Here is an 18,116-nt window from a genome sequence, read left to right as displayed (position 1 = left end):
ATGTCCTCAATAATCTTTGTAAGAGATTAACAGTAGCTTTATTCATAATTGCCTTAACTAGAAGCAACCAATATCTCCTTCTATAAATGAATGGATACCAAACTGTGGTCATCCATAAGGACATATTATTTGTCAAAAAGAAAAATGTATTATTTTTTAATATATTTTCTTTATTTATTCATGAGAAACACACACAGAGAGAGGCACAGGCAGAGGGAGAGGGAGAAGCAGGCTCCCATGGGGCAGGAAGCCCAATGGGGGCTCAATCCCAGGACCCTGGAATCACTAACGAAGCAGAAGGCAGATACCTAACTGACACTACCACCCACGCACCCCCAAAAATGAACTATTGAGCCCAAGAAAAACATAAAAGAATCTTAAATAAATATTGTAAGTCAGAAAAAAATCTGAGGTTTACTTCTATGTATGTGGAGTTATAGAAAAAGCAAAGCAATAAAGATTAAAAACAAGTCAGTGGGGGAGGAGTCAAGATGGCAGAGGAGTATCAGTATGAGATGATATCAGGTAACAGGAGATCAGCTAGATAGTTTATCAAACCATTCTGAACACCTACAAATCCAACAGGAGATTGAAGAGAAGAAGAGCAGCAATTTTGGAAACAGAAAATCGGCCATTTCCTGAAAGGTAGGACCAGCAGAGAAGTGAATCCAAAGCAATGGGAAGATAGACCACAAGGGGAGGGGCCAGCTCCTGTCAAGCAGGGGGAGCAATAGAGCACAAAAACAGAAATTTAAAAAGTCTGCTCCACTGAGGGACATCACTCCAGAGGCTAAGGTGGGGTGAAGCCCAGGTGGGGAAAATGTGGTCTTAGGTCACATGGGGTCACCGAAGGATCGGGGTGCCTGAGTGTCACAGAGCTCACAGGTATTAGAGTGGGGAAGCCAACTACAGAGATGGAAAGGAGTGATCTCTCAAATTGGGGTTACCTTAAACTGTGATTTGTGGCACAGTTAGACCACTGCTCTTTGAGTAAGGACCCCACAAGACCTGAGGAGACCCCCCTAGAAGAGCGCTGGGATCTGCTGGGTTTGGAGACTCCAGGCGGGGCTGTGTGCCAGAGACAGAGATGCTTGGTCACAGGCTGGGTGAGCTCAGAGCATGGCTGAAGGCCAGGGAGATAGGAGTGATTGAGCGCTTTTCTCTGAGGGCCCACTGAGGAGTTGGGCCCCAAGCTCTTGGCTCCTCCAGGCCAGAGATTGGGAGGATGCCATTTTCATTCCTGTCCTCCAGAACTCTATAGAAAGTGTTCAGGGAATAAAAGTTCCTGAAAGCAAACCTGAGCAGATTACTTAGCCTGGCTCCTGGTAAGGACTGTGTAATTCCGCCTCGGGCAAAGACACTTGAGAATCACTACAACAGGCCCCTCCCCCAGAAGATCAGCAAAAAATCCTGCCAAGACCAAGCTCACTTATCAAGGAGAACAGTAGAATTTAAGGAGGAGAAAGCAAAGCATGGAATTCATGGCTTTCTCTCCATGATTCTTTAGTCTTGCAGAGTTAATTATTTTTTTTTTAATTTTATCTTTTTCTTACACTAATTTTTTAAACTTTCACTCTTTCCTCTTTTAACATTTTTAACTAGTTTATCTAAACAACACCTTTCATTAAAAAAAAAAACTTTTTGAACATTCATTATTATAGTCATATTTTATTCTTCATTGTATCTAACTTGATTTTTATATACACATAGGTTTTTTTCTTCTAAAAGAATTTGGCATACATCTTCTTCTAATAGATCAAAATATACCCTAAATCTAACATAGGACTTTGTTCTAGTCTCCAGCCTGAGCAAATTCTCTCCACTTTCTTTTCCTTTATTTTCTCAACCAACTTATCTTATAAATTTTTTTTTAGAATTTTTTCTCAAAATTTTCATCTTTATAGTCATGTTCCATCCCTTCATCTTGTTTACTCTTATTGTGTGTGTGTGTGTTTGTGTGTGTGTGTGTGTGTGTGTGTGTGTATGTTTTTCATTCTTTAAAATCTTCAGAGGTAGTTTCTTCTAAGAGACCAAAATACTCCCAAAATTAAGTGAGTGACTATGCTCTATTCACCAGTTTAATATATATATTTTTTTCTTTTTAATTTTTTTTCTCCTTTTTTTTTCCTGAACTTTTTTTTACCCTTTTTCTTCCCCCCCCCAACGATTTGGGGTCTCTTATGATTTGGTTAAAGCACATTTTCCTGGGGTCTTTGTCACCCTTTCACTATCTTATTCTCTCCTTCATATATTCTTATCTGGATAAAATTACAAGTAGAAGAACTCACCACAAAACAAAAACAAAAACAAAAACAAGAGGCAGTACCAAAGGCTAGGGACCTAATCAATACGGACATTGATAGTATGGGCAAATGACGATACTCAAGGCACTAGGTGGGCTTGAAAAAGGCATGGAAGATATTAGGGAAACGCTGTTTGGAGAAATAAAAGCCCTTTCTGAAGAAATAAAAGAACTAAAATCTAACCAAGCTGAAACAAACAAGCTATTAATGAGGTACAATTTTTAAAAATGGAGGCTCTTACTGCAGGATAAATGAGGCAGAAGATAGAATTAATGATATAGAAGACCAAATGACAGAGAATAAAGAAGATGAGCAAGAGAGACAAATACTGGGCCCTGAGGGGAGAATTCAAGAGATAAGTGATACCATAAGATGAAACAACATTAGAGTAATTGGGATTCCAGAAGAAGAAGAAGGAGAGAGGGGAGCAGAAGGTATATTGGAGAGAATTATTGTAGAGAATTTCCCTAACATAGCAAAGGGAACAAGCATCAAAATCCAGGAGGTGCAGAGAACACCCCTCAAAATCAATAAGAATAGGTCCACTCCCCATCATCTAATAGTAAAATTTACAAGTCATAGTGACAAAGAGAAAGTTCTGAAAGCAGCCAGGGAAAAGAAATCTGTAACATACAAGGGTAAAAATATTAGGTTGGCAGCAGACTTCTCCACAGAGACCTGGCAGGCCAGAAAGAACTGGCATGATATATTCAGAGCACAAAACAGGAAAAACAAGCAGTCAAGAATACTATATCCAGTGAGGCTATCATTGAAAATAGAAGGAAAGATAAAAAGCTTCTAGGACAAACAAAAACTAAAAGAATTTATAAACACCAAACCAGCTCTACAGGAAATTTTGAAAGGAGTCCTCTAAGCAAAGAGGGAGCCTAAAAGTAGTAGACCAGAAAGAAACAGAGACAATATACAGTAATAGCCACCTTACGGGCAATACAATGGCACTAAATTCATACCTCTCAATATTTACCCTGGATGTAAATGGGCTAAACGCCTCATTCAAAAGACACAGGGTAACAGAATGGATATAAAAACATAACCCATCAATGTACTATCTACAAGAAACTCATTTTAGACCCGAAGACTCCTCCAGATTGAAGGGGAGGGGGTGGAAAACAATTTACCATGCTAATGGACATCAGAAGAAAGCTGCAGTGGCAATCTTTATATCAGATCAATTAGATTATAAGCCAAAGACTATAATAAGAGATGAGGAAGGATACTACATCATACTTAAAGGGTCTGTCCAACAAGAATATCTAACAGTTTTAAATATCTATGCCCCTAATGTGGGAGCAGCCAACTATATAAACCAATTAATAACAAAATCAAAGAAACACATCAGCAATAATACAATAATAGTTGGGGACTTTAACACTTCCCTCACTGAAATGGACAGATCATCCAAACAAAAGATCAACAAGGAAATAAAGGCTTTAAATGACACACTGGACCAGATGGACACCACAGATATATTCAGAACATTCCATCCCAAAGCAACAGAATACACATTCTTCTCTAGTGCACATGTAACATTCTCTAGAATAGATCACATCCTGGGTCACAAATCAGGTCTCAACTGGTATCAAAAGATTGGGATCATTCCCTACATATTTTCAGGGAATGATGAACCATATGATACTCAAAATAGATGCTGAAAAAGCATTTGACAAAGTACAGCATGCTTTCCTGATAAAAACTCTTCCAAGTGTAGGGATAGAGGGTACACACCTCAATATCATCAAATCCATCTATGAAAAACCCACTGCAAATAACATTATCAATGGAGAAAATCTAAGAGCTTTTCTGCTAAGGTCAGGAACACGGCAGGGATGTCCATTATCACCACTGCCATTCAACATAGTACTAGAAGTCCTAGCCTCAGCAATAACACAACAACAGCAACAACAAAAATAATAATAAAAACATCCAAATTGGCAAAGAAGTCAAACTATCACTCTTTGCAGATGATATGATACTATATGTGGAAAACCCAAGAGACTGCACTCCAAATCTGATAGAACATATTTGTACAGGAATTCAGTAATGTTTTAGGCTATAAAATCAATGCACAGAAATCATTGCATTTCTATACACCAACACCAAGACAGAAGAGTAATTAAGAAGTCAATCCCATTCACAATTGCACCCAAAACATTCATTATTATAGTCATATTTTATTCTTCATTGTATCTAACTTGATAAGATACCTAGGAATAAACCTAACGAAAGAGGCACAGAATCTATACTCAGAAAACTATAAAGTACTCATGAAAGAAATTGAGGAAGACACAAAGTAGTGGAAAAATGTCCCATGTTCATGGATTGAAGAACACATATTCTGAAAATGTCTATGCTACCTAAAGCAAGATACACAGTTAATGAAATCCCTATCAAAATCCCATCCATTTTTTTTCAAAGAAATGGGCCAATAATTCCAAAAGTTATATGGAACCAGAAACGACCTTTAATAGCCAGACAAATATTGAAAAAGAAAGCCAAAGTTGGTGGCATCATAATTCCAGACTTCAAGCTCTATTACAAAGCTGTCACCATCAAGACAGTATGGTACTGGCACAAAAACAGACACATAGATCAATGGAACAGAATAAAGAGTCCAGAAATAGACCCTCAACTCTATGGGCAACTAATCTTCAACAAAGGAGAAAAGAATGTCCAATGGAAAAGAGACAGTCTTTTCCACAAATAGTGTTGGGAAAATTGGACAGCCACATGCAGAACAATGAAACGGCCATTTCCTTATCCCACACACAAAAATAGACTCCAAATGGATGAAGGACCTCAATGTGAGAAAAGAATCCATCAAAATCGTTGAGAACACAGGCAGCAACCTCTTCAACCTCAGCTGCATCAACTTCTTCCTAGGAACATCGCCAAAGGCAAGGGAAGCAAGGGCAAAAATGAACTATTGGGACTTCATCAAGATCAAAACTTCTGCACAGCAAAGGAAACAGTTAACCAAACCAAAAGATAACTGACAGAATGGGAGAAGGATATTTGCAAAAGACATCAGATGAAGGGCTAGTATCCAAAATATATAAAGAAGTTATCAAACTTGACACCCAAAGAACAAAGAATCCAATCAAGAAATGGGCAGAGGACATTAACAGACATTTCTGCAAAGAAGACATCCAAATGGCTAACAGACACATGAAAAATTGTTCCACATCACTCAGTGTCAGGGAAATACAAATAAAAGCCACAATGAGGTACCACCTCACACCAGTCAGAATGGCTAAAATTAACAAGTCAGATAATGACAGATACTGGCAAGGATGCAGAGAAAGGGGAACCTTCCTACACTTTTGGTGGGAATGCAAGCTGGTGCAACCACTCTGGAAAACAGCATGGAGGTTCCTCAAAATGTTGAAAATAGAGCTCCCCTATGACCCAGAAATTGTACTACTGGGTATTTACCCTAAAGATACAAATGTAGTGATCCAAAGGGGCACGTGCACCTGAATGTTTGTAGCAGCGATGTCCACAATAGCCAAACTATGGAAAGAACCTAGATGTCCATCAACAGATGCATGTATAAAGATAATGTGAGATATAGATAGATAGATAGATAGATAGATAGATAGAAATATATATCTACATATATATATATATCCATTCATCTGTTGATGGATATATATATATAATGCAGCCATCAAAAGAAATGAAATCTTGCCATTTGTGACAATGTGGATAGAACTAGAGAGTATTATGCTTAGCAAAATAAGTCAATCAGAGAAAGACAACTATCATATGATCTCCCTGTTATGATGCAGTTGACAGGCAATATGGGGGATTTGGGGGGTAGGAAAAGAATAAATGAAACAAGATGGGATCAGAAGGGAGACAAACCATAAGAGATTCTGAATCTCACCAAACAAATGGAGGATTGCTGGGTGGAGGGCTGTAGGGAGAGGGTGGTGGGGTTCTGAACAATGGGGAAGGTATGAGCTATGGTGAGTGCTGTGAAGTATGTAAACCTGGCAATTCATAGACCTGTATTCCTGGGACTAATAATAAATTGTATGTTAATAAAAAAATAAAAATTAAATGTTTAAAAAGTCAGTGTTTATTAATGGTTTATAAATAAATGAAACAGGCATTTTTTTTTAATATGGTCATTAGGCCATATAGTGTAATGATATTTTTTTAAGGTCATTAGTGCATATAGTGTAATGACAAAATTACATCATAGTGTAATGATGGTGTCATGGTGTGATGAATTTCACAAAATCCATAAAAATTTACAGATAGCAGTGAAGTTTAATGTACAGAACCTTTAAAAATCAACTAGTTCAAATGAATCCAGAATGGAATACATACCATGAAAAAGAATCTAATTATTATAAATGTATGACATAATCTCTCTGAAGGGTTGGGGAAAAAGTGGTGCTGACTTAAGTGAGTCTGGAAAAAACTGCACACTCTGAGGCCAAATATAAAAATTCTGTATATAAGCATTATATGCTAGTTAATAATGTTGTTTCTTACCAGGATATGTTAAAAACATCAAAACTTCTGTATGCACACTGAAATTGAGCACATAAATAAGTGCATGTTGACAGTGGTGGCCAGGTAGTGACAGAAAGTATGAAAGTGCTTAAAAAACAAAACTAAACAAAAAAAAAAACATAAAATGATAGGGAGCTATCAAGGAGACATAGGAGCCAACACATAAAGTTCCCTACGAACAATGCTGGAATAATTTGAGCAAAAATATAAATAATATAATACTGGAATATGACCCAAATTATAAAATAAATATCTGGGAGTACACACTGGTATATATAAATAATTGACTGAAGAAATAAATAAATGGAAGGGATGAGACATATATCTGGTATGAAATATTTCCAAATAATTATTGTTGATTCTAACCCCTCAAGGACAACACTTCTCTTCACCCCTTAAATGTGAGCTGTTCTTTTGACTTCCTTTCAAAGAGTACAGTATAGAAAAGAGGAAAGAAAGATTGATTTTACAAAAGACAAATCTGATAAACCTTCATAAGCTAGGTGGTCAAAGTTAATGTCAAGAGTGAGAAGTTACATTGATAGCATCTGGCTTGCATTTAATGTGATAAAAATGGCACTTTACTTTTGTGGCCTCTATCCAAAAATCCATAAGTTTCATCTAAACTTGAGAAAAACATCAGACAAACCCAAACTGGGAAACAGTCTACAAAATATCTGACCTATATTCCTCAAAGCCATCAAGATCATAAAGAACAAGAAAAGTCTGAGTAACTGTCACAGCCAAGAGGAACCTAAGGGGACCTGGTGAATAAATGTGATATGGCATCTTAGATGTGTGGCTGGAATATAAAAAAAGACTAGACAAAAACAAGGATGTTTGAATAAAACATAGATTTAAGCTGGTAGTAATTTAGTTCCTTTTTTTGAGACAAATATATCATTAATGAAACAAATATTAATAATTGAGGGATGCATGGATTGTTCCATTGGTTAAGCATCTGACTCTTGATTTCACCTCAGGTCATGATCTCAGAGTTGATTGCCATGTTAGACTCAGTGCTCTGCATGGGGTCTGCTCGAGATCCTGTCCCCTCTCCTTGTGCCCATCCCCCTGCTCATGTTTCTCTAAATACATACATACATACATACATACATACATACATACACCCATACAATATTTTAAAAATATATTAACAATTGAGGAAACTGGATATAGGATGCATGGGAGCACACTGTACTATCTCTGCTACTTCCTATAAGTCTAAAATTATTTTCAAATGAAAAGAATTATTTTTAAAATGTGTGCATTTGTATTGGATAAATATTATGAATAAATTCAAAAGGAAATTGATGATTTGGAAAAGTAATCTTGTGCAAAAGTTAAACAAAAGCAGTAATAAATTGATGTGTTTTTATTCTGGTAATAGGAAAATTAGGGCAAATATTAGTATGTTCAAGTCCTTATAGAAAGTAATTGAATGATTTAATGAGGACCCCAGATATACCTGAGAAACTCTCTTCTTTGATTGATTTTAATGTCTAGAAAAAAACGGCGAATTTTACTTTCTGTTCTCTTAAAAATATTTTGATTTTTCTAAGGCAATGTCTCAAAATCATTTTTTTATCTTATACACCTAATCTTTTCCCCAATATTTTTCCTGTGCCTTCCCTAATAGGCTTCAGAAGTCTTTTTTAATGATAGATTTATTCTAGAATGTTTTGGGGGCCACTACAAAGTGATGGGGATTGGCTTAGACTTTTCATATGGTTGCTTGATTGCATTTCAGCAAGGAAAATTCTGTACAAAAGTACAATATTTCCTCTTTCCATAGCTTCTACAGCAAGTGATCTCAAACTGGAATACTCCAGTTGATGTATAACTGAAGTTTAGCCAGAGGTTTCCTTTGTTTTCAGTATATAACTGGGCTTCTGTAATTTCTCAGATAGGACAGTGAACCTTGATGGAAGAGAAACCCAGGGTCAAGTTGAGCTGGAAATATTGAGGACTGGATATATTTTAAAATTACTGGTGTTGAAATTCTTCTTCTTCTTCTTCTTCTTTTTTTTTGTAATCATATTTTTAACTGAAGCATTAAAGTGCTTTAGCTTTAGGAGTATAACAGTGACCTGATGTATGTATACATTGAAAAATGATTACCACAACACATTTAGTTAACATCCATCACACATTGTTACACTTTTTTCTTTTAATGAGAACTTTTAAGATCTACTCTCTTAGCAAACGGACAATTTTAAGTGATTAAGAATAGCCTTAATTCACTGTCTTATTTCATTTGACTATTTCATGGTTAGTTCAAATATTTGCTTATAGTGTGAATTGGTTTTATGACTTCTTGTTAGTTACAATTGAAGGGGCACTGAGAACCACTTTGAAATCCTAAGCCTAGAGATTATTTATCAATGGTGACAAAGCCTCCATTTAATTATTCTTGTAACTTATATTTATTGAGCAAATTCAGGAATCAAATTGAGGACCCAAAATAAGGACTCAAAAACAAGCAGTGCAAAATTAAAAATTAAATCTAGAAAAGGATAGACATGTGTAAACATGATAAGGTTCATAAAATAGTGTCATAAGAGGCTTTGCAAATGTTTGCCTAAAAATAAATATTGCTTCAGGAATATTTCCAAAAAATTAAAATGGAAATGCCTAATCTGAATTAAAAAAATTCATATATTGAAAGTGGAGAAATTTTGAATTTTAAAAAGAGAGAAAGAAAAATAGTGTAATAGAGAAGATAAATGTGATGAGTAGCAAGGATAAGACTGAGACACCTGACATAAAGAAATGCACAAGCCATGTCCAGGAGTTTGGAATTAGCCTGCATGTTCATGAGCCAGGACTGTCACAACAAAGTGCCACAGACTGGGACTGGGTGACTTAAACAACAGAAATACTGTTTTTCTCAGTTCTGGAGATTAAAAGTCTGAGATCAAGGTATTGGGGGAATTGGTTTCTTCTGAAGCCCCTCCTCTTGGCTTGTACAGGCAATTTTCTCACTATGGTTTTACATAGTCTTCCCCCTATGTATGTCTGTGTCCTAATTTCCCAAATAAGGACAATTGAATTGGAATTAGGGCACATTGTAATGAGTGCATTTTATGTTTTCAACATCCCTACCTCCAAATAATCACATTCTGAGGTACTTTGGGTTGCTCTCTAACATGACTTTTTTTTTTTTCTTAAGATTTTATTTGCTTGAAAGAGAGTGTGTGTGAGAGAGAGAGCACAGAAATAGAGGGAGAAGCAGATGCCCCCTGAGCACAGAGTCCAACATAGAGCTATATCCCAGGACTCCATGATCATGATCTGCACTGAAGGAAGATGCTTAACCAACTGAGCCACCCACTCTCCCCTACTCAACAATTGAACTTTGGGGTGGGGTCACAATTCAGCCTCAAACAGCCTGAGAATAGGATTAGGGAGAAAATGAAAGTCCCTTGAAGGGATTTGCAACACAAAGCAAACCCTTCCTGGTAGGGAGGATGAAACTGAAATCTGAACATATGATGTGCTAGCATGGTGATTGAGGCAAAAACAAAATGAATAACCAGGAACTAAAACACGCAGGGATAATTTGAGACTCATCTTAATAGTTAATTATTGTGTCATGATAATTTATTAGATGTGGAGAGGGTTTTAAAGCAGTAGCTTTAAAATGGATCACTAAGGTTACTGCATACAAGAAAAAATGATCAGGATGTGGGAAGATGCAAGGATACTAGAAGAAAATTGTGTTAGGAAACACTGAATCTGAATTCATTAAACATTGACCCTCCACTACCTAATTTTCAGTTTAATAAGAACTCTCAGATATTATATACCTTTATTTGTTTATGAGCATTCTTTTGTGTGGTAGTCTGCAACTTAACTGAAGATGAAGCTTATCATGATTTAACAGCTTTGTTTTGGCCAGGAAGCTTTTTGTGATAATTTGCATGACATCTTATGAATATTTCAGTTGAATAAAAATCAATTCAACAGCTGTTATATGATCATCTCAAAGATATCTGGTTATTGTGTCTTAAGGAATTCAGTTTTCCAGAGGAATATGGAACTATCATCCAAATTCAGAGTTACTTTTGTTATTTGCACAACTACAGGGGATTTGCTTCCTCTAATTATCCACTACTGGTTACATTTTTATGAGGAAAAAAAACCAAGATGAAAGTGTTATGGAAATCCTTTATACTAAGCCATGAGTATGGCATAATGTAAAATTTATATATCACATAGTCTAGAGATGTAGACCAGAGTATAGAATTATAAATGTTTAGTTCATAATACAGTCCCTGATTATTAATTTTCTTTTGCAGTAAGTAGTTATTCCATTCTATAAACTATGCTTTGAAAAGGAATTTCTCTCTTTTCCAATCTTGAAAATAAGAGTTTATACTTTCATTGTGCCATGATTGACATATTGATAAAATATCATGAAAATTAAGGTCTTGGGTCTATTAGAAATTAACTACAATGACAATGAAGCAACATAATTTTCACTCCCCCAAAAGATTATAATGTACTATTCCAAGAATATATAATTTTCTATAGAATTTTGATACCATAACCTTTAAGCATGAGACATTTAATAATATGCATGATTTTGAGTGTTGGTGAAAAGTTACACCATTTTCAAAAAAAAAAAGGAATTAATTTTCCCATATCTCTTTAATAAGTAAACATAAAACTTAAAGGAAAATAATAACAGAGTAAACAACAACTAAAATGATAGATGATACAGAAATTACCCTGGCAAACTGTTCTCTCCCCAGAAAATAAAAGAAAACCTTAAAAAGTAACATCAATTTCTCCCTCATGAAACAGTGATTTAAGTGTAAAAACGAGATATTTGATTTCCTGGTGACAATATTAATAATATTTAAATTTAACATTATTGCTTGAAGCACAAAGCTGATTTTGAACACTTGGTCACATTTGTTGTCAGAGGCAAAACCATGAGTTCTTGATTATGTTTTATTAGTTAATATTAAGAGCCACTATAGTTTATCTGTAAGCTTCTACAGCTACTGAGCAAGAGAGAGAGAATGTGCCAAGGTAAAGTAGAGGCTCATTCATACTTCAAGAGCAGCTCAGAGACATTATTCTTTTCAATACTTAACTAACCAAGCCAAAGATCACCACACTTTTTCCTCTAGCTTTATAGAATTGCAGACTTTCATATGAACATGTCCATTATATACATATATGTTACAGACTTGGAGATAAATATACTACTCAGATTGTTTTTGATCAATGAGGCCTTCAGTAGATGGCCTCCAGCTCTCCTACATGAGGATCTGCCTCAGCTGCAGATTACTGTCCCTTAAGCTAAGTCCCCTGAGCCCTGGCCATTTCAGTCCTACCAGGTCATTTAGATGGGCTGTGCTCACACCAGATTGGCTGAAACTCTTGTTGGTCCTGCATGCAGACTGACACTGGCTTCCTTTCTCCTTTCTCTCCCTGCTTTTCTCAGGCTTTGATACCTAATACACATCTCTTACCCTCAACTCCAACTTGGTGTCTATTTCTGGAGAAATCAACCTGCGATATATATGGTCAAATAAGCATAAAAATACTAAATAAGAAGCAATTGTTTTAAACATTAAAAATAACATTTTAAGTCAATTGAGGCAAGAGGTAATAAATTACAAATCCAGAAGAGCAGTCATTTCATATTCATGTAGGACATAGTTGACCAAAACGGTGTGTACATATAAAGAACTTTAATAGATAAGTATCAAGTTAGAATCAAATTGTAAACCCTGTTACCATCCCAGACAAATGTGTAAGAAGAGGGAAAAATCATAAAGTAGGAAATTTGGGGATGAGTCACTAGTCAGTTTCTCCAGAGATGGAATCTAAAAAGTAACAGTTGCTTGTGTACAAAAACACATGTGTGGTCAAGAGCAAGTTACCATACCAAATACTCTTGTGTTTGTTGTTTTAGTTAGGCAGATCAGAACTTAGACTCTATTATGAATGATTCCAAAGTTCTTACATTTTCTTCTTATGCTTTCCCTTTGAAGAGATTGTGCAGAACAGATTAGTGAATATTCCAATACAATCAGGATGTCAACAGTATAGGACCTTATTGTGGCCACATTTGGACAAGGTGCTTGGAACATCCTATCATGCCAGAAAGCAAGGAAGTGCTTGAAAAAGAAGATGGAAATGTCAAACACAATAGGACACAGTGGCCAACTGAAGGAGCTTCCAGTGGTTAAAAAATGGGGAATTTTTTTAAACATTTTCTTCAATGAATTGTGGGGTTTTTAAGTTTTTAAGTTTTTTATTTAAATTCCAGTAGAGTTAGCAAACAATGTTATATTAGCTTCAGGTATACAACATAGTATTCAACAATTCTGTACCTTACTTAGTGCTCATCCTGACAAGTGTATTCTTTAATCCCCATCACCTATTTCACTCATCTTCCTACCACCTCCTTTCTAGTAACCATCAGTTTGTTCTCTAAAGTCAATAGTCTTATTTCTTGGCTTGTCTCTCTCTCTCTCTTCATCTCTTTTTTTCTCTTGTTCATTTGTTTTGTTTCTTGAATTCCACATATGAATGAAATCATATAGTATTTTTCTTTCTCTGACTGACTTATTTCACTTAGTATTATACTCTCTAGCTCAATCCATGCTATTGCAAATGGCAAGATTTATATATATATACCACATACTACATCTTCTTTATCCATACTCCAACACAGGACCCCAAGACCATGACCCAAACTAAAGACAAATGCTTAACCAACTGGACCACCCCAACATCTCTAAAGTATAGGCTTTGAAATAATATATCATATTGATTGATTAGTTGTGGCATATGCACTTTTATAAGATATTAATAATAATGGAAAGTGAGTGTTCGCATACAAGTTCTTGTGTTAGTCTTGTAACTTTCTGTAAATCTAAAACTATTCAAATATTATAAATTCTTTTCTTTAGAAAAGTGAACATTACAAAATAAAAAAAACACATGCTGATATATATGGTCACTTAAAAAGTGTTCCAAGACTACACAATGGGTAAAAGACTGTTTCTTAAACAAATGGTGCTAGGAAAACTGAATATTCACATGTAAAAGAATGAAATTGAATCTTTGCTTTAAACCATATGCAATAATTAGTTCATAATGGATTAAAGACAGAAACATAAGATCTAAAAATATAAATCTGCTAGAAGAAAATATAAGAGAATTGTGGGATTTCACAATCATCCTCCCTGGATGAGACTAATTGAAAAGCAAAGGAGGAGTGCCAGACACGAAAAGAAAAATACTGTATAATTCGACTTATGTGAGATACCTAACCCAGGCAAACCCTTAGAAATTTTACAGAAAGTAGATGGTGGTCACCAGGGTATAGGGAGATAAAGAACGTAATGAGAGATTGTTCAATGGAAAGAAAGTTTCAGTTTTGCAAAATGAAAGATTTAAAATTTTTTTCTACAACAATATGAATATAGTTATTCACCACTTCATTAAGAGAGTGTTTTCTAAGGTTCCCCCAAACCTAAGAAATCTATTTTGATGTCTTACCTTGCATAGCCTAAATAAAGCTTGTCTCTTGTTTCAATCATAGGGGTTGAATTAGGAAGCTCTACTTTGTCTGATACCAGTAGCCACCCTTAGAACATACCCTTTGCACATCATTCTGATCACATTTTTGTGATATCTGAGCATAACCCTTTGTATCTTTCAAACTCAGCTGTGATGAATGTTTTATGTATCCTTGATCTGTAAGTTTTAGCTATTTCTTCTGGGGAGTTCTCTACCTATCCAGAGGAATTTACATTGCCAGAAACATACCTCCTTTCACGTCCTAGTTTTCACTAAATTATTTGCAACCACTTTTGTCATACTCTTAATTGTTTTCCTCCTTGCAGCATTTGACTAAAACCTAGGATGTGTAACTTTTAGCATGTCTAAGGATTTTTCTTTTCTCATTGTGTTTGGATTATGAAAACTAGTATGTCCATTATAGCAATCACTATTTTTTTATTTTTAATTATATATTTATTTATGTATTATATATTTATAGATAATACAAATTTGTTTTGTGCATCTAAAAACACAGACAATCCTATATTTGAAAATGTCAGAGCTTCTGAAATAGAACCACTGAAAGTTGTAGTCAGACTGAATTTTTATTGAATTATATAAAGTGAGCCAAAATTAATCTAATGATAATCTTCTTTTAAAATTTTTTATTTTTTATAAACATATATTTTTATCCCCAGCGGTACAGGTCTGTGAATCGCCAGGTTTACACACTTCACAGCACTCACCAAAGCACATACCCTCCCCAATGTCCATAATCCCACCCCCTTCTCCCAACCCCCTCCCCCCAGCAACCCTCAGTTTGTTTTGTGAGATTAAGAGTCACTTATGGTTTGTCTCCCTCCCAATCCCATCTTGTTTCATTGATTCTAATGATAATCTTTAAAAAGTAAATCTAATAGAGCAAAATTATTGAATCTAGATGAAAAGAAAATGAATAATGGGTATATATGACTTTTTGTTTATTTCATTTAGCCAATGCTAACATAGAATTATGCCAGACAATTTTCTATATAATTTCTAAATATTAACTAAGTGATTCATTTAACAACTCAATGATAAAATGGAATCTCAGAGAGGTTCTATAACTTGCCCAAAATCTAGGAGTTCAGGCAATATGTTCAGGATTTCAACCTGTCTAATCTGACTCTGGAGTCTATATTCTTGAGCCCGTACAGGATGCTACCTCTCACTTATAAAAGTTTTATCTAGTCTAATTCTTGAATTTTTATCTTTCCCTTATGAAAGCACTTTTACTATTTAGAACAAAATACATTTTGATTCCATTCACTTTATATTTAAGAAGGTTTGTCTTTAGGTTTCATAACCATATTTTGGTTTAGTTGTAAACAGGAAATGACTAACAATGAATCTGATATCTTACACATTCAAATATTCAAAAGGCTTGAAAGGAACAGCTTATAAAACAGCTGTTAGATTGCCTAAGGTAAAACTCATGGAAGTATATGATTTTCTCCTATAAGATTACTTATAAATGAAATAGTGTTAGGGAAAATAAGTGGATGCAATGAAACATAAATTAAAAATCAAAGTGAAAAGTATAATAATTCAAACAGCTTGATATATTTGAATTCCTATAAAACAGAAAGGTTTTGTTGACTACAGTGTTTGGCTTTGGTGTATTATAAACAACACTGCTGTCTCTGCCAGTTGCATGATAGTGGTCCACCAGTGTAGGGAGAATTGATACCTATAAGGCATCAAACAGAAGCATTCCTCAAGACATGTTCATTTGGTCCTTCCCTAAGGTTATAAATTAATTGGCAATCATGACACATGGGAGATGACAAACTGTTGTTAAAATGTCAAATATCCTCCTAAGGCAGAAATTTCTCTCAGATAAGAAACCACATTTAAATGAGATTTTTTTTTAACGAAAGATCTTTCATGGCTTAATGAAAAAAGCATTTCACTTCAGTATGAGAAATCCAGAACACAATGACAGAAAATAACAATTATTAAGCCACTGAGAGACAAACGAATACTTTTTCATAAAAATGTTGAGAGGTGTGAAAATAAAAATTATTCCTCTGGAAACTACACAAAAAGCGTTGAGCTTTATATAAACAAAATGTATTATCACTCTTAGTTTTATGTTTCACATCTTTCCTGAAAAGCACTGCTTTGTATTTTAAAATGTGATTGAGTTGTGTTTTCTTTTAAAATTACCCTTATGAAACTAATAATTTCAGTGATTTCTATGTATTTATACATAAGGGTAGTCTTACCGACAAACCCTAATAGCTTAGAAAGGGAAGACTTCCCCTTTTATAATTCTCCCCCTTAATCCAGAGATTGATATTTTATTCCTAATATTAGTTATTATAGAATACAAATTGTTTACAATCCAAATACCATGTTTCAATTATGGTTTCTTCTCTGTGTCTGGGTGTTTAAAGTAATCCAAATTGGCATTAACTTTCTAAAAATTTTTGACTAGATGAGACATTGTTCCATTGGCTCTTAATATTCTAACATTTCTATCCTTTATGCAATGTCTCAGGCTTAAGGAAACATGAAGCATTTAGAATTAAATAATATATATTTACCATACAGAGCAAACCAAAAATTTCCAGGTGTATCCACATAGGGCATCAAATTTCTGGGAAATGTCATAGTCTATAGCTATTTTTTTTCTTCTATTGCTATATGCTTTATTTTTATCAGATCTTGTAGTAGATTCAAGTAAAAATCAATTAATTAGTTTAACAATATGTATTATATTCAAAACTGTGCCAAGACCTCCATTATCTGCTGGGACTACAAAATATATATGCAGGGAATGATAATGAACAAATTTTTTTAGTAAGCAATATTTCCATTTTGAATAACATAGTCTAGTCACTTTTTCTTATAGAAAGAGGGGCTTTCAGGCTTCAAATCATTACTCAGAATTATTATATGACAAAGAAGTCCATTCCTTCTATATTCTGCCACTCTTTTTTGCCTGTTCAGAGAGCATTTGGCCTACAAAACAACACTTCTGTGAGTTTCCTGATTTTGGTTCCCCATTTCCAATAAAATGGAATAGCCAGTATTGTACACATGTGTAGCTGTATCATTTTACATATTATGCTTTACATGTGCTCAAGTGTATTTACTTACAACCACTTTTCTTCCAAAAATGCTCTGTTGAAAAGTTTAAAAGTAACCTGAGAAAGTCACAAGAATAGTACAGCAAAAACCCATATACACCACATAGGTACACCAAATATAAACATAGCAAATATTTGCTTTATCTTTCATATTTGTTTCTTAATATTATGCTATAATATAACTATAATAACAATGATTATTATTACTAATAAAACATCAACTCCCTTAAAGCATATCTTAATTTTTCTGGTGATCTCTGTGATGATTAACTTTATATGTCATCTTGGTTAGGCTATGATGCCTAGGTGTTTTACCAAACACCAGTCTGGATTTAGTTTGAAGGTATATTTTTAGATGTGATTAACATTTTCATCAGTAGACTTTGAGTAAGGCAGATGAGATGGGCCTCATCTGAAGAGTTTCAGAGCAAAAAATGGTGTTTCCTGAAAAAGAAGGGCTCAAGACTGCAACATGGAAACCCTGCTTGAGTTTCCATCTGTCATTCTGTGGAATTTAGATTTAGAACTGTGACATCAACCCTTACAAGTCCAGTCTGTCAGCTTGCTCTACAGATTTTAGATGCCCCAGCCCCCACACTCATGT

The sequence above is a fragment of the Mustela putorius genome, unplaced genomic scaffold, assembly GCF_011764305.1.
Source record: "Mustela putorius furo isolate JIRA1106 unplaced genomic scaffold, ASM1176430v1.1 tig00000151_pilon_pilon_pilon, whole genome shotgun sequence".
Taxonomy (NCBI): domain Eukaryota; kingdom Metazoa; phylum Chordata; class Mammalia; order Carnivora; family Mustelidae; genus Mustela; species Mustela putorius.
Note: the sequence above shows the minus strand (reverse complement) of the source record.